This window comes from Danio rerio, chromosome 9, assembly GCF_052040795.2.
Source record: "Danio rerio strain M-AB ecotype USA chromosome 9, GRCz13ab, whole genome shotgun sequence".
NCBI classification, from domain to species: Eukaryota; Metazoa; Chordata; class Actinopteri; order Cypriniformes; family Danionidae; genus Danio; species Danio rerio.
This window is the reverse complement of record NC_141029.1, coordinates 41,505,491-41,529,363: the sequence shown is the minus strand read 5'-3', so window position 1 is coordinate 41,529,363 and position 23,873 is coordinate 41,505,491. Positions and strand designations below refer to the sequence as shown.

The following is a 23,873-nucleotide window of genomic DNA, read 5'->3' as shown; positions in this document are numbered from 1 at the left end:
ATTGGTTGTGTTTAAGCAGGGCTGGCACATCCATAGAAGCAACACCCCCCTGGTGTTGTGATCAGCGACAACCTCCCCCCCCCCACCCCCCAACCCCCCCACCCCCCCCCCCCCCCCACATCGACCCCCCCCCCCCACCCCCCACCCCCCCCACCAAAGCTGCTTAATTTCATCAGCGACACCAACACCCCCCTACCCAACACACATCCATAGAGGCAAACTAGGCGACACCCCCCTGGTCCTCACTATGATCAGAGATAACCTACCCCCCCCCCCCTCCCCCCTTACCACTCCCTAATTTCATCAGCGACCGCAACAGCCCCCTAACCCAACAAGCTCACCCTACACTCGCGTGACCTAGAGCGCCTGGGTTAAGGGAAGGAGGTGGGTGGGTCAGTTGATTGGTCAGTTAGTCAGCCAACAGTAGCCTCTAGAGGATTTATCAGGAAACAGCGGGCCTGAATGGCACTCGCTTGAGAAATTTGAGATCTGAAAAAGTGTATACATCGGCCTCTAGTGGATTCGCAAAAAAACTTACCTCCTGGGACGTATTTAGCGATCTGCAGAAATGTATATCTTCAGGATTGGCCTTTTTTTAGACTGTGAATGTCTCAACCCAGGCTCAACACATTGCCAAAACATTCCATGTGACTTCAGTGGTTCAACTGTAATTATACAAACTCAAAGAACACTTTGTTTGCTAACAAAAACAATGAAAAATGACCTTTTCACCAAAATATCTACAAAATAATACAGCATTTTTCTCTGTTTTTACATGAAGAAAATGAGTTCATCAACATGATAATTTAGAGGCATTTTCTGACATTGAGATATAATGTTACATGTTTTTATTGTTAACAAAGTTCTGCATAGTTGTTGTATAGATTTAATCATTTAATTATGACAAATTTTGATTAAAAAGCCTTTTTTTTTACTTTCTGCATTAGACCTTTTCCAATTATACCCATAACATAACACATTTGACAGCATTTTTACATTTACAGTCTCTGTCACTCTTTGTTTTGCTCTTCATACCAACTTAGTTTACAATATGGAATGCAGAAACTTTAAAGCTCAATATCTCAAACTACTCAGGATGTAGACAAAACCTATTATCCCATGGTGTTGTGTCTCCTCGTAGTGATTGTGTAGGCAGGCATCATGAGTTGGCCATGTATGCAGTGATGTGAACATTTTAGCGCTGTTATCTGACCATTGAGCGATCATGCGCTACCATGGGATTGCCTGATACCCGTCTGGCAGAGGATTCCAGAAGAGCTCCCACAGTATATTTGCTCTCAGTGCTGATGAAGCAGATATGAGTCAGCTTGTAAACGTCTGCAACTCCCAACAAAGGTCAACAGCAGAGACTCAACTGACAAACCATGACGTCTATTTCACTAAACTATACTGACAGCTGGAAGAACTCATTAGTTCAATGACATTTCAGTCATATTGAGGATTTGTTGATCTAAAATTAATCATTTAAAGTGATACATTTCAACATTTTCAGTAACACTTTGACTAGTGTCCTGTTACTTGTGTATTATTAATATATTGGCTGTTTATTTGTACTCAAAAAACTACATATTTGACATCCATAATCCTACCCAATTCCTAAACCTAACTACCAGCTAAATAACTGTTAATAAGCAGAAAATTAGGTGGTTATTGAGGCAAAATAATAGTTATTGGTTCATAAATTGTGAGAATTGTACCTTAAAATTAAGCTTGACCACTTTTTAATTCAATTTGGCCATAAGGATTAAAAAGATTTATCAGGCAACAATGGTGGCATGACGGCTCAGTGGTTAGCACTATCATCTCACAGCAAGAAGGTCGCTGGTATAAGTCCCAGCTGGGCCACTTGGCAATTCTGTGTGGAGTTTGCATGTTCTCCCCATATTCAGATTCTTTAAGGTGCTCTGGTTTTCTCCACAGTTCAAAAACATGCGGTATAGGTGAATTGGATGAACTAAATTGGCCATAGTGTATGAGTGTGTGTGAATGAATGTATGAGTGTTTCCCAGTACTGACATGTGGCTGGAACAAATGCCAGAATAGTTGGCAGTTTGTTTCATTGTAGTAACCTCTGATAAATAAGGGACTAAGCCTAAGGAAAAAACGAACGGATGGATGAATGAATGAATGAATAAATAAATCTAGTCTAGTATTATTACAATTTTTTTTTATCCAAATACATGTACTGTACATTAAAAGTCTCAATGAATGTAAGTCTTAATTTGCATATACTTATTTTTTTATTATTATAAATGTTATAGAAATGTAAAATGAAATATGATTTAACTAATTAAAATATGCTTCCTGGATGTTAACATTGAATATATAAGCAAATTAATGAGTATTGTTCACTTAATTTACTTTATAGTGTAGTTATCACTATATTTTGATGGTCTCTATTACACATTTTGTTAACTATACGTTACATAGAAACTTCATGTCAACTGATTGTCATTAGAGTATTAGTAGACTGCTTAATACCCTCTGATACTGCTCCACCAACAGTCTTTCTCCTGACTTACATTTGCAAGTACATCTCAGCTTAAGCTAACCCTAATGAGAATCAGTTGGCATGTATTCAGAATGAAACTTAAATCAACAAAATATGTTAAATGTATTATCGATTTAAAGGGATACTAATATAAACGTTATTATACTTCGGTAATTAAACTGTAATTAAACTCAAGGACGTTCACCCAGTTGTTGTGAAGCCACACCATTGATGTTTTGGCAGTGTGCTTTGGGTCATTGTTCTGCTGAAAGATGAACTGTCGCCCCAGTCTGAGGTCATGAGCACTCTGAAGCAGGTTATCATTCAGGATGTCTCTGTATGCTGCTGCATTCATCTGTCTCTCTATGCTGACATGTCCTACATTTCCTGCTGCTAAAAAACATGCTCACAGCATGATGCTGCACCACCATGCTACACTGAAGGTATGGTATTAGCCTGGTGATGAGCGATGCATGGTTTTCTCCAAATGTAACACCTGGCATTTACTCCAAAGATCCTTTAGATGCCTTTTGGCAAACTCCAGACAGGTAGTGGTTTCTGTCTGGCCACTCTACCATACAGGCCTGATTGGTGGATTGCTGCACAGATGGTTATCCTTCTGTAAGGTTCTCCTCTCTCCACAGAAAAATGCTGGAGCTCAGACACACTGACCATCGGGTTATTGATCACCTCCCTGACTAAGGCCCTTCTCCCCTGATCACTCTGCTTAGATGCCCGGCAAGCTGTAGGAAGAGTCCTGGTGGTTTCAAACATCTTCCATCTTCCACTTACGTATGATGGAGGCCACTGTTCTCATTGAAACTTCCAGAGGAGCAGAAATTGTTCTGTAACCTTCCCCTACCTTGTGCCTCGAGACAATCCTGTATCGGAGGTCTACAGACAATATTTCACACACAAAAAAAAAATAATAATAATAAATCAATAAATAAAAACACTTTCTCATTATGGGGTATTATGTGTAGAATTTTTTATGAAATAAATAAATTTAATCCATTTTGGAATACTTTTCTGGATGCACTGTATCTATTACAACTAACTGTAAAGTTATCAATATTGTACACAAAATATGGAAGTGTCATACAATTCTAATTGAATGATGTATGATAATTAAGTAGAAGACATACGATAAATGATGATCTTTACTTTTAAACCATGTAGTTAGAGACAATACACAAGTAATGCATATTCTGAAAGATGTATCTCTAAAAATATATATTTCTTTGTAAAATTGATGAGAAAACATGATTAAGATGATCACGAGAGGTCTTTACCAAGAAAGAATGTAGCTTTTTTTTCCATACAATAAGAGCCTCTTTTGAAATGAACTCTCAGCACTGAGATGAAAACATGTAAAATAAGCTTTCATAACTCATAACTGATGGCCGGCCATGAGAAACAGCCATGATGAACAATTGGCCTCTGTGCAAGGACACAAAACGCATTTCATTCTAGAAAGTATTTCACAAACCCTCGGTCTTGAACTCTAAGTTTGCGTGTTCTGTTGATGTAGTAAAAAAAATGGTGAAAGATGAACTTCACTTGTGTTGATCTGGTGCTTCGTCTCTGCAATAGAAGTAAGTTTTATGAAAAGAGCAGATCAGCAGCTCTGGAGATAATTCTGATGTGATCTTGTAGAGGGTCTTATGCTTGCAAATGTTGTATGCATTATTTAGAGATTCCAAAGCATAATTCAATTTGGAATACCTTTGTTTCAAAAATCTAGATACATATATACAATACACAAGTTTTTTAAAAAAAAGTCATTCTAACTGTGATGGAGCTACAGTAGATGTGTTTGTGTATTCAACACTAGCTCATTGAGAAAATGTTGTTCAACCTACATCTTTGTGAAGCTAATTTTAGCATGTTTTACTGCAAGTTATAATGGCAGTATATAATGGCAAAAAGCTTGTTTTCCTTTTCACACTTGTGATATTTGCATACATGTACTATATAAATATCACACTTATTTAAAAATCTTTGTTTATGTCTATATGTGTTCATAAGTTTGTAGCATTTAGCTATTTATTTGTTTGTTAGTGTCATGTGATGGACACTGACAACGAAGTGCAAATCCACGTGCCATTTATTACAAGAATTGTCAGGCAAGCAACGGTTAACAGGGTCAAACAGGTATATGCAGAGCAATCCAGAGTCCTGGTCAAAGAACAGGTGAATAGTCGGTACAGGCAGCAATGAAGCAAAACAATAACACAAGGCAAAGGGTCAAAACTTGGCTAGGCTAACCAATGGAAAACGTGTCGTAATGTCACAAAACAGTTAACAAGACTCTGCACTGATGTGAACACCAGAACAGGTGTGTATACAAAGTGCATGATGGGATTTGTAGTTCTATAAGTGACAATTGTATGACAAGTGATTGTGCGTGTTTATCAATTATCTGCAGCCGCTAGATAACTGGTGATCATAATGGTTAGTGTTATGTCAGGATTTATTGCAAAATTTGATAATTATTATTATTTTTTTTTAATCAAAATTAAATGAAAACCTTACATTAAAAAAAAATAATGGTGTGTTGTAACCCAACAGTGGGTCAAATATGGACAAACTAGAAGGTTATTTATTTATTTATTTATTTTAAATTAGATTTAAATTACACTTTGAGTTTGTTCATATTTGATGTAATGTTGTGTTGCTAGATCCTAGAATTGTATAGTGTATATTAATATATTTATATTAATATATTATTCTTTCTATAACTCTATATTTATAGTCTTTTTTGATGTTGAAGAATATTCAACTTATATTGGTTTATTTTGTTTTTCTATTTGTAACTATCTTTGTAACTATTTTATAAACTTTAGTAAATAAAAACTAAACTATAGTAAACAATATTTTTACAAAAACATTTCACATTATTTAAACATACATTGTGTGTGGGCGGGTGTGTATGTGTATGTGTGTGTGCTTGTTTAGGTAGTTTTGACATAAATGACGTAAATGTGTATAATGATATGGGTATGACATAAGTATTACAATATTGAGGTGAATTGTGAGGACATATCTTATGTCCTTGTAATTAAAATTGACAAAACATACCTAATGGTGTCTTTGACATTTAAAATTAATGGGTGTAACAGTGGTATATTATATAATATAATAAGCATTTTTTACAGTATAAAATACATTGTGGAGAGTCTCCGTAAACCATCAATAGCAACGTGTGCATGTGTGCATGCATCAAATGTTGCTGTGTTTACTTAATTGATATCCTACATCCTGTGACATGTTTTAAATTAGGAATGTACTGTGGTCCCTCGCTTAACGCGGTTCACTTTGTGTTTAAATTTAGTCCTTCTTGTCTGCTGTACAGTACAGAGTTTGTTCAGCTTGCCAAATTAACTTAATCGGGATCGCTAGCAGTGTGAGTTCCAACAAGGATGCAAAATTGGTTGTCACTGTTCGCAGCAAGACCATCATAAAGGGGGTGACAAAACGAATGCGCCGCACCACTCAGCGGCGTGCATTTTAGAATTGTAAATACAGGTTTATATCAAGTAAGCACACCGGCGACACAAGTCGACTCAGCACACTGTTCATATTTCTGCAGCGCCATCTGAATAATCTCATTTTAAATAACATGCAAATGTGCGCGTCCGGTGTGTGTTGCTTCCAACTGTCATGTGCCCGGCGCATCCTCTGTGCGACCCCCTCATAGAGTCTGCTTTCGCTTTGTGGATCAGTGATCAGTGACCAACATTCTCCACACAAAAGCCAAAAAGCTTTATATACCTTTTGTAGACAGCGATGAATGTTTGTGCCTCACACCAGGTTTTGAACTTTGGCTTTATTCTATACTGGACTAATACTGGACTTTTTTTTTTTTTTTTAGGAAAGTTTTAATTTTGAGAGTGAAAAATGTTGTTGCCTGTCTGAGAAAAGTGTTTAAAGCGTGTAGTGAGGGGTATTACAGCCTTAAAACATCTATAATAATTGTTAAAAAATATAGACTACTACACAGATTTAGCCTATCATGAGCTATTTTTAGAATGTAACTTCCACGATAAACACTCCACCTAATATGTATCACATTGCTACAACACACATCTGACTAGGAGTATATATATATATATATATATATATATATATATATATATATATATATATATATATATATATATATATATATATATATATATATATATATATATATATATTGTTATTATTATTATTTATTTTTTTGGCATCTGCCCTTCATATTTGTTTATAATGTGCTAATAGAAAGAGTAGTTTACACGTTATCTGACATGAACTGAGCATGTGGTTTGAGTAAGACAGGCAGCCTGTGTGTTGTGGACAGTTGTGGCAGCGAAGCACGCGAGTCGGGGCATTGTTCAGGATTCATCATCATCATAAAGCGCACATTCATTGGGTGTCATGTGTTTGTCTGATAGATTCTTGTCACAGATCGGCCCCTGTCTGCTCACAGCTGTTCAGGCTAGTAAATGACTGTCTGCGCTGACACTGCTGTAAAAACTCTGTCTGGAGTGCAGACTCCCATCATTCCCCTGTTAATGTGCTATCAGTGGACTGCGCACTAACAGACTCTTTCTGAAGTATTTTGAGTGAATAGAATATCTATAAGATAGATCTTTAGACCTGCTACTGTATATTAGCCAACTCATGTTGTGTACAAAAGTTAACTTAATCGTTTTTTTTTAAGCGGATTGAACATAAATCAATTAAGCTGTCCCAATAAAAACTTAAGAATTGCGTTGATTCAGCTCATTTTAATTGCTCATTTTATTTGCTCAATTTCAACAAGCAGCAAACTTATTTTTTATATTCTTTCTTTCTTTCTTTCTTTCTTTCTTTCTTTCTTCCTTTCTTTCTTTCTGTCTTTCTTTCTCCTTTGTTTTCTTTTTTAGTCACTATTTCATTTATTTTAAATTCTCTGTTTTATTCTCTTGTTCTTTTATTCTCATTCAGTCTTTCTTTGGTCATCTTTATTTTTCATCTTTCTTAGTTTCTTTTTTTCATTCTTTATTTTATTTTTTCTCTCTTTCATTGTTTAATTATTTTTCTTGCTTTCATTTTTTCCCTTCTTTTCTTTTCCTCTTCCTTTTCCCATTTTCTTTCTTTTTCTCTCAATATTTCGCTCGTTCTCTATTTCTTTCATTCGCTCTCTCATTCTTTCTTTTATTTGCTCTCTCTTTCAACCTTTCTTTTATTCACTCTCTATCTCTCTCTCATTCTTCATTCACTTTTTCTTCGCTATCTATCTATCTTTTTTCCTATTTGAATGTTTTTGCTATTTTATGTAAATAAATCTATCAAGCAAACAAAACCTAAATTATGGGGGTTTAATTAAAATTAGTTATTTACTGAGAAAAATTCTAATCTATAAATCATACATCATATGATTATAATAAATCATCTAGATAAACTGAGAATCTTTTACAGATTTCTTTCTTTCTTTCTTTCTTTCTTTCTTTCTTTCTTTCTTTCTTTCTTGCTTGCTTGCTTGCTTGCTTGCTTGCTTGCTTGCTTGCTTGCTTGCTTGCTTGCTTTCTTGCTTTCTTTCTTGCTTTCTTTCTTTCTTTCTTTCTTTCTTTCTTTCTTGCTTGCTTGCTTGCTTTCGTTCTTTCTTGCTTCTTTCTTTCTTGCTTGCTTTCTTGCTTTTTTCTTTCTTGCTTGCTTTCTTTCTTGCTTTCTTGCTTTCTTTCTTTCCTTTAAAAGTTACAACATAGGGTATTGATTTTGAAAATGTAAAATAAATAAATATATGAATGAATAAAACATATGGCATACAATTTAAACAATTAAATTGAGCTGAACACCTATCTATAAATCTTGTGATCTCGTTCAGTACTTTTTTCTCTTTTTTTAACAGAGACATTTTGCACTTAACAACACTCCATATAATCTACACCTACTTTTACCTTAAAAAAATGCGTCAAATGTAATATTTTAGCATAATGTTGCTGTACATGCCATATACACAGTTCATTGAAAGTTTATAATGTGTTTGCTACTTTTGTACTATTTGTCTTGAGTAAAATCACTGATAACGATCCCCCTTTCCTTTTTTCAATGTGTTCAAACTAAAAGACATTCTCTCGTTGACTACATGATTCATTGTGACTGCTTAATTTAATTCAGCAATATAATTTTTAAAAGTTAATTAACTAAACTAAAAAGTAACTTGCATTACATTTTCAGAAAAGTATCTCAAATATTATTACCCTTTTTTATTAAAGTAATGCTTTACTCTTTACTGAGAAAAGGACTATTATTATGTAACTTAAAATCCTTGTAATGATGTATCCCCTCCCAAACTGGTCATTCAGTACACAAGCTATCATAAGCTAGCATTGAAATTTGTATTTTTTTTTTTTCAAAGTTTGAGTACACAAAAATGTTTCATTATTTTGCACTGACCAAAAAGATTCGACAAAAAAACTGTTACTTCACATGAATTCTTATTCAATCATTCATTCTTTTTTTTTTTTTTTTTTTTTTGGTTTAGTCCCATTATTAATCGGGGCTGTCACAGCGGATTAAACCGCCAACTTATGCAGCATATGTTTTACGCAGCGGATGCCCTTCCAGCCACTACCCATAAAGGAAACACCCATCTACTCTTGCATTCACACACATATATTACTACCAAATTTGTTTATTCAATTCACCTATAGCGCATGTCTTTGGACTGTGGGGGAAACCGGAGCACATTGAGGAAACCCACGCTAACAGGGGAGAAAACATGCAAACTCCACACAGAAATGCCAATTGACCAAGCCGAGCCTCGAATCAGCAACCTTCTTGCTGTGAGGCGCTCGTGCTACCCACTACGCAACCGTAACGCTTCATTCAATCATTCATTCATAAATATGGCACCATGTAATTTCATTCGAATTAATTCTGACCATTACAGAGTGTTACGATTGACCGGGTGGATGGAGGCAAAAAAGTGTCACAGAAGCCGCTGGTGAAAGTGAAGAGTGATTTATTTACACAAAGTGAAAACAAAAATCCAGCAAAACAGGTGAAAGTGACAAAATAACAATAAAGAAAAATAAACTATTCAATATTTACAATGTATATACAGGCTTGTTCAGCTAAATCCAGTAAAAGACCTGAACAAAATCTGTTAACGATACAAACACAACCTTCTCCTACAACTACCCACACCAAGTGAATGTTTGGGGCCATTTTATTGTATTGGCCCCGCCCATGGGTTAAACCATTTTACTGGTAGTGGGTTACCATGTAGACAAAAAATACATAAAAAGACATTCAACAGAAATATAAATTAATGCAAGTAAATGAATATGCATACAAAACTCAAAATACAACACAACAAATAACCAATACAAATTTAAACAACAAAACTGTGATTTTTATTTACTGACCAGGGGGTTGTGACCCTGATGATGTTATGGAAAATGGCTGCTCCAAAGTAAAGGCGGGAAAAATCTGTATAAATGGCTTTGTTTGAAAGTTAAACAGGTTTGGTGCTGAGAATAGGAAACTGGTAAGTATATGTAAACACTATATGTTTGGTTAATAAATGAAGTTTGACATAAGTGAAATTTTTACATAAACACAATGCTAATCTGGACAGAAAAAAAAACAACATATACACATTACACAAACACACACATGCACAATACAAATAACACAAAGGTCCATGTTTAAAAGTGAGTGCAATGTGATGTGTGTTTGTTAGTCACAGTGTCTTTTAGTTTTACACTGTGACACAGAGTCCTTCACAAATGTATTTAATTCAATACAGCTTCATATTGAAGAGTTTATTACACCAGCCATTTTTAACCTCAATGTGGATAACTTGGATCTGATCTCAGTGTTTAATAGTCTCTCCTTCTGCCTGGTCTTGAATAGAGTTGTAGGAATGTAGTGATGTTAGTTGGTTTGATGTGATTTTGGAGTCAGTGAATATCTGAGGCGATTCCAGCTGAAGTTGACTTTATATGAGGGTCAGTGAGAGCGAGGCTGATTTGAACGGGTCCAGATGGAGCTTCAGCAGATGTGCTCTTAAATGTTTGGCCTGGCCAGCAACTCAACTCCCTGATCATATTATGTCCTTGAAGCATCGGATGCCAGCTTGGTTTTGACTGAATAGTTGACGGAATAGATTTGCTTTGTACGGTATACTTTTTATGTTTATGTTTTTTAATGATACCTTTTTATGACAGATTGCTTTAACCTTATGGTAAATTTAGAAGTAAAATGTTGATGCCTTAATGTCTGTAGCATTTCTATGCATTTTAATTTACATTACAGTTGTTGTGCATTCTACTGCATGCTGCAGTGTAGCTTATTTTTATTTATCTGTCAAAATGATCATGTATTTTAATCTATTTATCTTGTTCATAGACAGAGAAAAGTTGTTGTTTTTTGGAAAACTTAGTTCTTTATGGTTGTTTATGAAGTATCAGAATCTATTATAAAAACTGAACCCCTGAAAGGAAAAAAAATCATCAGACTGTAATAAATTGTAGATTTTTATGCAATTTAGTGATTCATTGGCTAATTAAGAAATAAATAAATAGCATTATTAGTCATTTAGTTTGTCTCTTTTAAATGCAATTCTACATTGTTTGTGCAGCAGTGTGATTTATGGGCAGTAATTAAAACAACAACAACAACAACCAAACCAAAACTAAATAAATAAATGTTTAATTATTATTATTTCTTATTTCAGGGTAATATTTTCATTTTAGACATGGGTTTACTAAAATGTTTTTATTAATTTATTAATTCATTCATTAATTTTTCTTCGGCTTAGCCTCTATTTCAGAGCAACAGTGGAATTAACTGGCAACTATTCCAGAATATGTCTCGCACAGCGGATGCACTTCCAACCACAGCCAAGTAATGTGAAACACCCATACACACTCATGCACACACACACTTATGCATGTTTTTTATTTATTCAATTCGTCTAAAGCACATATCTTTGAACTGTGGGGGAAACGGAGCATCCGGAAGAAACCCATGCCAACATGGGGAGAACATGCAAACTCCAAACAAAAATGCCAACTGACAGTGACCAACCCAAGACCAACCCAGCCGACAGTGCTAACCACTAAGCCACTGTGCCACCCCTCTATTTCAGAGGTCGCCTTAGCGAAATGAACTGCCATGTTTTTTATTACTATTATTTTTTTTATTTAAAAAAAATAAAAACCTTGTTAACACTTCAAATAATAAATATAATTAACAACTTCCAAATTGAAAATAAAATGTTGTCATTTAAAGCATTTTTCTTTTATAAAATGACAGTTGGTCAGATTGACTAATGCTTTAATTTCATTCATTCATTTAATTTTCCCTCGGCTTAGTGTCTTTATTAATCAGGGGTCGCCACAGCGGAATGAACCGCCCCTTGTAAACTTGTGGGGGAAACCCGAAGCAAAATCAAGGTTATATCACAAAATTTTGATTCTGATGTTAAAACGCGGGTATTGTGTTGTCTGAAAATATAAAAATAAATTTGTATATATATATATATATATATATATATATATATATATATATATATATATATATATATATATATATATATATATATATATATGATTAAGTAAATAATAAAATAACTAAAGAATTATATGAAATTAAAAGAATATAAAATAATTAAATAAATGAATAAATAAATAAATTGAATTAGCAATTAAATAAATATATGAACTAAATAACCAACCAACATGATTTTAGTCAGTTTATGCCCCTTTTAGGTTTTCATCAGACAATAAAAAAAAAAACCTAAGGAAAATTAAGAATGCTGAAAACAACATGAGCGCGAGTAAATGATCCCAGGATGTTCATTTTTGAGTGAACTATTTAATGCATTTCCTCTGCATTGTTTTTTCCCCCTTTAAACCTTCAAATGATTATCATCCAATTTTCAGGCAAATCACCTCCCACACGTAGTGATCCAGTCAGAAATGCTCATTTGAGAGCCTCAGTAACCTCATTTGGTCTGAAGTGTATCTACACACCTACACCGGCAGATTGACTACACACCAGATGTGATGGAGGGCACGTTCTTCAAATGAGTTTTAGTATTGTTTTGCAAATTACCAATGCCTTAATGTACCGTGCCATTTAACAGGGCTCAGACAGCAATTAAGGCTCGTCTTCAGAGAGGTCGTGACAAGCTGTTGAGCTCTGCGAATGAAGTGAGGAGAAAAGCGGAAAAGGAAGCAAAGGCACACTAGTGGCGGTCAAATCACAACAATCTGGTTTTAAATGACCACTTTTGGTTTCACATTAACTCTCAAGAGCAGAGATGAAGCTTTCAACAGAAATGAGCTTTATTTATTTTTAGTATTTTATTTTTATTAGTATTTATTATTATTATTATTATTATTATTATTATTATTATTATTATTATTATTGTTGTTGTTGTTGTTATTAATAATTTTTTTATTGTTATGTTTATTTATTTATATTCTATTTATTTTAATTTAATTTATTTATTTTCATTTTATTTTTTTTATTATTTATTTCCAAAATTATTAGCCCCTTTAAGCATTTTTTTCCGAATGTCTACAAAACAAACCATCGTTATACAATAACTTGCCTAATTACCCTAATCTGCCTAGTTAACCTAATTAACCTAGTTAAGCCTTTAAATGTCACTTTAAGCTCTATAGAAGTGTCTTGAACAATATCTAGTAAAATATTATTTATCGTCATCAATGCAAAGATAAAATATATCAGTTATTAGAAATGAGTTATTAAAACTATTATGTTTAGAAATGTGTTGAAAAAATCTTCTCTCTGTTAAATGGAAATTGGGGGGAAAATTAACAGGGGGCTAATAATTCAGGGGAGCTGATAATTCTAAATTCAACTGTATACAAAACCGTGACTTTAAAACTTTCCACTGACAAGTCATCTTTGTGTTCTTTTGCACCCTGTACATAACTTGTATAATATCTCAAATCATCCAAGAACAGCACCAATGTTGCTATTTAGCACTAATTCATTCAAAACTCCATTAATGGAGCGTTCTCATTCCAGCAAGCATGAAGCTTGTGCACTTTTATTGAATTAAATAATAGACTTAATGGGTAGGAATGATGCTTAACGCAGATTCGGTTCATTCTCATTAACAACCTACGAGTGCTGTGATTAGCTGCCACTTCAATGAGACGACGATATAGAAACCCGCTTTTCTACTTGTAACACTTAACATGTCTAGACTTAAATGGTGAGCAATCGTCGTGAAAGAATGTGGCGGATTTTTTTTTTAATAACATAAGACTCTGTGACTCGCGGTTTGATGGAGCATTACTTACAAGCCATTGGGTTTATCATTACACCTCAACATTATTCCAGCCGTGGCTCCCGGCGCTCCTTAATTCACTTAATTCCTTGATTATCGATTCCGCAGGCCTCCGGGCGGAAAGGTCAATGTTTTGCTGGTGCTCACCTGAAATTTAAAATGTCATTCAAAATGAGGAGGCAGAGATGGGCTCTTCAAAGGGCAACGGCCCACTAATAGAGAGCTAGTTGGATGGACATGCATGTGCACATACATTCACATGGGATACAAGCAATAAAAAAAAATATATACTTTGATGTGTTTTGAATTACACTAATAAGTTCCTAGTAAATGATAGACAGCAGGTTACACTCTGAATTAAACTGAATTAATTAGTATTAAGATACAGATTTTTGTTTATTACTTTGTTTGTTGCTTCTACTTTGCTTAAAGGTGTCATAAATTGCATTGGTTTAATAAGTTAAATTGTTCTCTGATATCTACAGAGTAGGTTTTTGACTTAGGTAAGTTTAAATAATCCACAGAAATGCTTTTATAGTCTCATATATTACTCCATAAAATACTTATAGTATCAGAAGATCCTTAATTAACCATAGATGGTTCGTGTCATGAATATTAATGAGCTCCGCTTTGTTGGGCCACTGAACAATGACAAATATAAACACTATAGAAGTAACAACCTATATGGCTCTCCAGATCTGTTGTGGGTAAAGGGTAAATTATAATTAAACTTGACAAAAGAGGGTGATAGAGAGGAATCATGTTGTAGTTTAAAGTTACAGTCCAAGAAAACACAGCCAGAAATTAATATCAACCCTGAACATATGACAGTTGAGCTGAGTGATTTGACACAATTCAGGAGTCTAAATATCATACAAACAAAATTTGACAATAAACATGATCAATTAACAAAAGATTTAACTAAACATATCTTATGCCTCTTCGGAGTGAAGATGAATAAATATGTTATCTATAAATCTTGCATTTTGCATCCTGAGGCAAGTTTGAACATGCTTCATGCTGTCGTTGCCTATTAACGGACAGTAATCAATTCGGGGCTTTTGTTTTAAAATAAAAGTCTCACATACATTGTGAGTGAAATATATGCTGAAATATGCACTTAAAATAACCAATCTCACAAGAAAACGTTTGGCTTATCAAACGCAACCTTATACATGCATATTAATGATCTCAGAGTTTTTTTTTTATGATTTCAGAGCTGCCTATAAGTCGTGTTCTCTTGATGACGTGGCTGCTCGCCAGGTTAGGATGAATGACCTAAAGTAGGCATACATGCAAATGAGGAAGGCATGACTTGTTTGTCTCATCACAGTTTGTTTTGTCTTCTGATTGGCCCATTGTCCACTGGGGTTTTACACTTGTGGAATTTACATAAGAACAAATAAACAGTGGTGTACGAGGTTCATATTTTGCCCATTTCCATGTACTGATCTCTTTTTATTCTTCTATGCCTTGGTATACCCAGATTTCTTTATAGGGCAGCTTTAAAAAACTTGTAATAAAAATGGCTTTGGAAATATTTTCATTATGCAAGAAAATTGCACAAATAATAGCAAAAAAAAAAGAAATAAGATATTGAACTGATGCTTAGATGTTGAAGTAGTAATACTTAAATACAGTATACGTTTTATGTAAAATTAACACACCCACACCACACTCATTAATCTTACAAAACCAGATTAAAGTAAAAAATAATAATAATAAAAAATAACTAAATTAATTTGTTACTTAATATGTAAATTAACAAAAAAATGCATTTTTAAACTGCATCAATCGGACATTGTAGACTTTACAATATAAAAAATAGTTGTACATATAATTGTCTTCAAAAATAATTATAAAGAAACAGCAAGTAACTTATATTTGTTGTTTCATTTGCAAACTCTAACGTTGAAAAAAATATATGATACAAAATTAGCAAAAAACGGATTGAACATGGCTTCCAATTTATTTTCAAAATTATGTTATATAAATAATTTCTCAAATTATTTAAAAGAAGCAGCAAAAAACACATTGAAAGAGACAGACAAAAGTAGTGATTTCTATAATATTTAAGTCATGTATTTTTTTACAATGCATAAATGGGACATACTGAAAAAAATAAAATGCCATTGTAAAAAGAAAACAACCTCTATAGACCCTTTCAATGTGGTGATTTCATTGGCCCATGAACATTTCCTGCTTTTTGTCAAACTATTTCATATCTTAAACAAGAGGCAATTCAGTCTTAACTTGATGTTATCTATCAACATGTGGAAATTTTTGGACTCTCAGAAGCTATGGAAATTTAAAATGTAAAACAGGAAATATGTCAGGATCGTTGTTATTGTTTACAGCCCTTAAAATTGTCCATAATAGAGGTCATATTTTACAAGTTGTTTGAAGTTACTAAAGTACTAAATTACACCTGACAAAAGTCTTGTCATTGATTCCAGTTGTAAGAGCAACAAGTAATAACTTGACTTCTAGTTGATCATTAGGAACAGTGGTAGAAGGTAAATTTCTCTGATTAATAATCTGTTGAACTGCATCCCAGTCATAACAAATACTGAAGAATACCTATTGGAACCTACATGGAACCAAGAGTCCCACAGAAATCAGTCAAGTTTGGTAAAGGAAAAATCATTTGTTGGGGTTACATTCAGTAAGGGGGTGTGAGAGATCTGCAGACTGGATGGCAACATCAACAGTCTATCAATTTGTGCTGCCCATTACATTACAAACCACAGGAGAGGGCAAATTGGTCAGCAGGATAGTGCTCCTTTTCATTTTTCTCATGCTTCAAAGTTCCTGAAAGCAAAGAAGGTCAAGGTGCCTTTCTACAAAATGTTACTTTTAATTCATTGTGATGCAGTACTTTTGGTTTCTTTGCACTTTATTCTGAATTGTGCTAGCAATATATGGTTAAATCTCTGACAGTATTTAGCAGCTGTTAACAGTGATTATATGAAAGCTTTCACACCTCTAAACCCTTCTTCCATTCAACATGATTCCGTTTCGACAGTTTTAAGTGCATTCTGTGTGAACTGCCACTTATTATGTAAAAGAACAGTGAATAGGAAGCGCTGTGCATCATGTAATAAATGTGGAGACGAATGGAGAGGCTGTGAAGGAGAATGAGAGACAGTCTATGCATTATTCCGATGATATCTGATTTATTCAGCTCTGGATGCCCATCTCCGCACCGCCAGCGCTTTTGTATTTGGTTATGCTAATCAGATCTCAAAGTTTAATTCTCAGTGTAACAGGATCACTTCAGGTGAGGGAAATCACGCTGTACTTCTTTATTAAAAGCCTCAGTCTGTCTCTGCCTCTTCTACTATCATTTTTCCCAGTGTTGCTCTTTATCAAGTATCCAGATGATGGGATGGAGTGAAGGCTTACGGGCGTTTGTACTCTCGTACACTGCAAAAAAAAAAAAAAAAAAAGTTGTACTCTTACTTAGAGTTTTTGTCTTGTTTTTTGTACAAAAATCTACAAACCTTTAAATGAAGAAGCATTTTCTAGACAAGTGAAAAATATTATTTTGTTTTACAAAATAATAAGTCAAAATTAAGTGAGTTTTTCCTTAAAACAAGCAATAATCTGGAAATGTGGTAAGCAAAATAATAACAACGAAAAAGATATATATATATATATATATATATATATATATATATATATATATATATATATATATATATATATATATATATATATATATTTTTTTTTTTTCTTTAATTGTTAAACTGTAGATATTTATATTGATGATGATGATGATTATTATTATTATTATTATTATTATTATTACTATTATTATTATCATTAATATTATTATTGATGTTGTTAATAATAAGCCCTCAGAGGAGGAAAAACCCAGTGTAATTTTAAACTACAACTGATCAAATTATTATACAACAGGTACATGACATTTTAAGTCGTGTTCTCTCTCTTGTATGTTGTAGTGTTGTTTTTACACCATAGTTATATGCCAGTGTTTGCTTTGCTTTGGCTTTTTTGGGGTAAAAATAACATGTTTTGTCATGACTTTAAATATTTTGCTAGAGAATCATTCAAATACTTTAGTTCTAAAATGATGTTGTGTTTTAAGCAACGGTTTCTGCTGTTCTGACTGCACATGTGAATGAGTGGCAGAAGTAGTTCCTCGTGCAGGGTTTTTGAGACTCTCCATGTTTGATTTTCTTTTTTTCATACACAATTATGCCGTCAAATTGTTGTATAAATGCAATATCACACTTGTAGTTGTGCGATATATTGTCACTGGTGGGACACTAAGGCATTCGCCCTGTGGCCTCGAACCAATGCACGCCTCCCATCAATTCTGATATACAGCCACATTGCACTGCTAAGAATGTGATATTGCTCATTTTATTATTATTATTATTATTATTATTATTATTATTATTATTATTATTATTAGTAGTAGTAGTAGTAGTAGTAGCAGTAGTAGTGGCAGTAGTGGCAGCAGTAGTTGTACCAAAAACCAACTAATAACAGCATTGGTACTACTACTACTAATAATTATTATTATTATAATAATACAGTAATAATAATAATGTGTATGTATTTTTGTATTTTTTATTATTATAAAAATGCATATTTGTTGTTCCTTTTGTTCTGTTAATATTCATATTTTTTTTCTCTGGTCTGTAGGTTTGTTTTTATAGTTCTCTCATTTATCTATTGTTTTCAATTCGGAAGAATCCAAACAAATTATACCCTTCTACTTTAAGTGTAGCAGAGGCAGCAAAAGCACCATATCCTTCTTGCCTTTTCTTCCCTATATTTCCTGAGGGCTTTTCTCAGTTTGCCACAGTCTCCGCTGAGCCTCTGCTTCAGTCTGACCGCTCCTGCTGTACTACTACCGAAAAAAAAAAAAAGAAAAAGCTGTCACAATGTGCACAGTTTTCATTCCTCAAATAAAAACAGATGCATCCGTCAAAGTTAGCTTAGAACCTATGGATTTACTGCCATGATTATTTTCAAGCAATATTACTTTATTCATTAATCTTGAACACACATTGTATCTTTCAAATGAGATTAAGAGGAAAGCAATAAGGCTTTTGCACTCCACTCAGATAATATTAGTGCAGTGTCAGGGGCCGCAGGGAGGAAGAGCCCAGGGCCAAGTACACACAGACAGAGAACAGACCCTCACCATCGCCAGCTTTAGAAACTTCATACAATCTTAGTGATCTAAATATTTGCTCTGAAAAACAAACAAACAGATTTTTATTTTATTTTGTTTTGTTTTATTTTATCTTATCTTTTATATTTTATTTATGTTTTAATGAAATTTTCGAAATAATTTTATTTTTAATTTTATTTTATTTATTTTATTTTATTTTATTTTATTTTATTTTATTTTATTTTATTTTATTTTATTTTATTTCTTAAGCGATTTAAATAATCATTTATTTTTGTAGGTTTAATTTTATACAATTTTCAAATTCTGCATAAATTGCAACATTTTGACGCATTGCAACATGTGTATTTATTATTACATAATTTTAGATCTAAAAATTATTATTTTGTAAAATAAAAATAAACTTGTGTATATATATATATATATATATATATATATATATATATATATATATATATATATATATATATATATATATATATATATATATATATATATAATGTATGTAAAAGCTTTGCTTCTAGACATGTGTTTTTTCCAAGTCAAAACAAGTTCATCAAAATCGCTGTTCTATTACTCCTACTCGAGGTTTTAAAAATTGATTTTGTGTCCCAGTGCAGATGTCTTGAAATTTTAATTGATAACACCTTTTTCTGTGGCATTCATGTTCAGCATTTGGTGAGAATGAAAATGATAAATGATTTTAAACTTCTATTTTAAAATTAAATCTTGCCTGATGCTAAAAAGAAGCTTGTTGCTGCCCCTTTTATATTTGTGTTGGACTATGGCAATGTTATTTATATGCATGCATCTTCTTAGAGTTTGCATTTAGACACTATTTACCATGTTGTGCTGAGGTTTATACCAAATCTCAAATCCCTCACTCATCATTGTGTGTTGTACTCTTGGGTAGGATGGTCTGCTTAGTTTACTTATAGGCTCAAGCAATGGCATATCTTGTTTTTAAATTTATTCTGGGTTAACTCCCCTCAAATGTCCAAACCTACATTTGTAAAAAAAAAAAAAAAAAAATGTCTCTAGCTATAGCCTTTGGTCTCAGGTAGTTTATTTATTGTCTGTACCAGTGGTGCACTTTGAAATGGGGAAAAAAAGACTTTTAAATATGTAGCACCTTTTTGCAGGAAATAAACCTCCAAACAAAGTTGCAGATTAAAGAGTTTGTTTCACAACATGCTTTTAAAAAGATTTGAAATGATTTGGAGTTGAAACATTGGCCTGTAGATGTTCTGAATAGTTTTTTACTGGCATTGTATATGTGTTTTGATGGATGAATGATGTTACCAGTTATTTGTTTTGTTTGTTTGTTTGTTAAAACCATGCAAACTGTATACTGCCTAATCTTGGCCTGGTTCGAAATGGTTTTAAAAAAGTACAGCATAAAGCATGAGGGTATCCGGACATACCTACTGATCACCTGTAAACAGAAACTTGCAATGCTTGCCCTGCCTTCAAACTCTTCTGATTAATCCACTGCTATGGAACTAACAGTGATGAGCGGCGCTGCTTGTGAAAGTTAAAGATCTTTTAACTTGACACGTGTCTAAAAAAAGTGCTGTTCACTTGCTCAGCACTTAAAAAATATGCAAAACGTGAGCGTAACAGTCACACACATCTATGTAATGCATGTTTATATTGAAAAACATACAAGTAGAGCACTGGAAAGGATAAAAATCTGTTCTGTGTGAAAAGGCTTTGGGAAATGCACCCCAATATGCTTCCTCACACATCAGCCCAGGTCAGCCTGGACAAAACCCTGCTCCTTCGGTAATGACAGCAATAAAGTGTCAGAGCACACGCCGGCCCACTTAAAAGAAATTGAGTTATAACGATGGGCCAGTTGAAGCTCGCAGTGCTTGATTTTGTGTGGTCCTCTGGCAGACTCGTGAGCCTCAGATGTGAAGTGTCTGGACTGCTATAATGAGAAACAGTGAGAGACAGACAGGAGCCCCCCCCACTCACGTTCTGGAAATCTCCCGTCTCAAAGCTGGTTTCCAAAGTCGTCCCGCAGTTTGTTCCCTCTCGGAGTCTCTTCATTATGGTGGGTGGCAGATGGAGGGTCTGCTGAGCTTGAGCTTTATTCGTTGTGACTTGTTTTTCATTAGTGCCTAATTTGACGTCAGGAAGCATAACTGCTAGAGCCAAGGGGTATATAACAATTATGGCACACGCAGGTTCGACCCTTCAGGTACACGTGTGTATGTTTGCTTCTAGTTAGTAGGAGACTGAGGACTCATTAATGCTGGTGTGTTGAGTGCAAGTAATCCTAAATGAGTGGAATTCGTCACAGATGTTATAGGTGTCAAGCTCTTTATAATTAGTGTCATTAATCAGTTGTTTAAAAGAAATGGAAGCTGGTCCAAGTCACGGCCTATAGTGGGTTGTGCTCTCACACATTGAGTGAATATAAGTATCCATCAGTATGTAGACAGGATCCATGCAATTAACATCCATCCTTTTTCCATCCATCCATTATCCAGTTTCTTACTGGAAAATGACAAGCAGGAATGAGACCTGTTTAAATGAAAACAGGTTTGCTATTGGTTTTAATTTAGTTTAATTTTGAACTTAAATTTAATGAAGACGCAGTGGCGCAGTAGGTAGTGCTGTCGCCTCACAGCAATAAGGTCGCTTGGTCGCAGGTTCGAGCCTTGGCTGGGTCAGTTGGCGTTTCTGTGTGGAATTTGCATGTTCTCCCTGCATTCGCGTGGGTTTCCTCCGGGTGCTCCGGTTTCCCCCACAGTCTAAAGACATGTGATACAGGTGAATTGGGTAGGTTAAATTGTCTGTAGTGTATGAGCGTGTATGTGGATATTTCCCAGAGATGGGTTGCAGCTGGAAGGGCATCCACTGCTTAAAAATGTGCTGAATAAGTTAGTGGTTCATTCCTCTGTGGTGACCCCGGATTAATAAAGGGACTAAGCCGACAAAATGAATGAATGAAACCCAATTCTAGCCCTTCTCCTTATTTTGCGCATTCACATAAAAGGTTAGCAGTGTCCCGATTCTCTTTAGCTTGAAGGTGTAGGTCTATGGGTAAGGGCTAGATAGCCCTTGAAACAGAGATGTTTCAGGACCACTTGAAACCTCAGGGTAGGAAAATTTCACAGAATACACAATCTACAACGGCACACGGAAGTCAGGAGATTCACAAATTAGTATTTTTTTTGTCATTATTACCAATTTTCACAACAAACAAGTATATGTTTTAATACATTCATAACAGCATTCATGTTTTAAAGTAATTCCTTAAAAAAAAAAATTAAAAATCTGGCTAAATTTCGCCATCCACAATCCATAATAATACCTCCTGTACAGTAGTCTCACAACATACTTCCACATCGGACACTCAATGACACTTGTATCCCCTGTCAGAGAAGTCTAGTGTCTGGGAGTGAGCTTTTTACAAAGTGTGGTATAATGTTGATGTTGTTTTCGTGTGTTTAGGGTTAGTGTTCAGGGATGTCCTGGAGGGCCAGTTTCCTGCATATTTTAGTTCCAACTCCAATTAAACACACCTGAACAACTTAATCAACCTCTTTAAAAACCTTCAGGGAGGTCTGTAGAAAGAAGTTGGAGCTAAACTATGCAGGACACCGGCCCTCCAGGATCGAGTTTGGACACCCCTGGTTTAGATGAATATAGCCAGGGTGTAAATGCACAGTACATTATTGCAACATTATACCGCTGTGAAAACATGGTATTGTTGCCTTCAGTGATCCTGAAGTAAATACTAAGCAAACCCAACCAGAATAACAACAGCCAGTGACAGATTTAGGCATAGGCAACATCGGCAATCGCCCAGGACGGCGTCTTGGTAGGGGTGACATAGAGACAAACCGCTGTTTATTTCTTCAAAATGTCTTATTTTGTGTTTTGAAGAAAAGAGAAACAGTGAGATTTGGAACTCCTGGAGGGAGAGTAAATAATGAGCAAATTTTCATTTTGGGTTGAACTATCCATTTAAGCTGTTAAATTGTTATTCATTTATTCATTAATTTTCCTTCAAAGGTCACCACAGTGGTATGAACCGCCAACTATTCCAGCATATGTTTTACCAAAGTCCCTTTAAGGCAAGTCATTTCACTCGGAGTCCATCTTTGAAATGCCTCTCGGGGAGTATTCTTGGGCATTCTGTCTGAATGGGGAAACATCAAATTCCTCAAAACTGTTAGCCAAGCTTACGGTTACATTACATATTTGGAATCACCAATACAATGAAACAACTGTCTCATAAACTTAGTTTATATTTGTCCAGATAAAATTAAATATTTACAGGTTGACTGAGCTAATGCGCACTCAAAAGGAACGAAATAATAACACCAACCTCTTTTATGGCCATTCTACACATTGTCATCCTCTGTATAATGCGTCGCCTGATTGCGCTGCTCTTCTGATGGCGAATCTGCTCCTAAAATGACAGCGACTCTTTGTTTACAAGTTTGTGGGTGTTTGAATAGTTGCTGTCAGTGACGTGAGTTTGACTGGATGGACTGTGCCTTGCATTCATTTAATACAGATTACAAAACCAAAAAATGTTTGTTATCAAGTGCAGTTGGTTCATTTTAAGTACAGGTTTCAGCTTTATGTGGATTTCAACTTTATGCCTGTGAAGCAAAAATTTGCTGAGATTCAAGTGTGTTTGTTGATCACTAAACTATCTTAAAAGTACACGTCTGACCCAAGCTTTCCGTCTGAGAAACGTCAGTTTAGTTTACACTTTTCTCCATTCAAAACTATACGGGGGACATGTCTTGTACATTCTATAGTTTTTGATTTTACGTCCTTCCAGCTGCAGCTTAGTAGTGGGAAACACCCATAAACACATATTCACACACTCATACACTACAGACAATTTAGTTTATTCAATTTAC

General features: G+C 34.4%; 1 protein-coding gene and 1 long non-coding RNA gene across 10 annotated transcripts in view; one reads left to right on the top strand and one right to left on the bottom strand.

Annotated features, from left to right (window-relative positions):
- Positions 1 to 23,873, top strand: part of erbb4b (erb-b2 receptor tyrosine kinase 4b) — a 655,930-nt gene that overhangs the window by 265,188 nt on the left and 366,869 nt on the right. For 2 of the 6 annotated variants that reach the window (XM_087268194.1, XM_087268192.1), the window contains exon 1: positions 10,006 to 10,031. The exons of the other annotated variants lie outside the window; for them this stretch is intronic. The gene's annotated coding sequence lies outside the window, so the exon portion shown is untranslated. Of the gene's footprint in view, positions 1 to 10,005; positions 10,032 to 23,873 lie in introns of those variants that run through there. 6 annotated transcript variants of the gene reach the window in all.
- LOC141376181 (uncharacterized) lies at positions 15,766 to 23,428 on the bottom strand. Of its 4 annotated transcripts, none has more exons than XR_015499770.1 (4): positions 23,327 to 23,428; positions 20,962 to 23,137; positions 18,555 to 18,696; positions 15,767 to 17,240 (listed from the first exon to the last, which is right to left on the bottom strand). It is a non-coding gene; the product is annotated as an uncharacterized LOC141376181 (long non-coding RNA). The 4 variants fall into 4 exon arrangements; XR_015499769.1 differs by having other exon boundaries at positions 18,606 to 18,696; positions 23,327 to 23,417; XR_015499771.1 differs by lacking the exon at positions 20,962 to 23,137 and having other exon boundaries at positions 15,766 to 17,240; positions 18,606 to 18,696.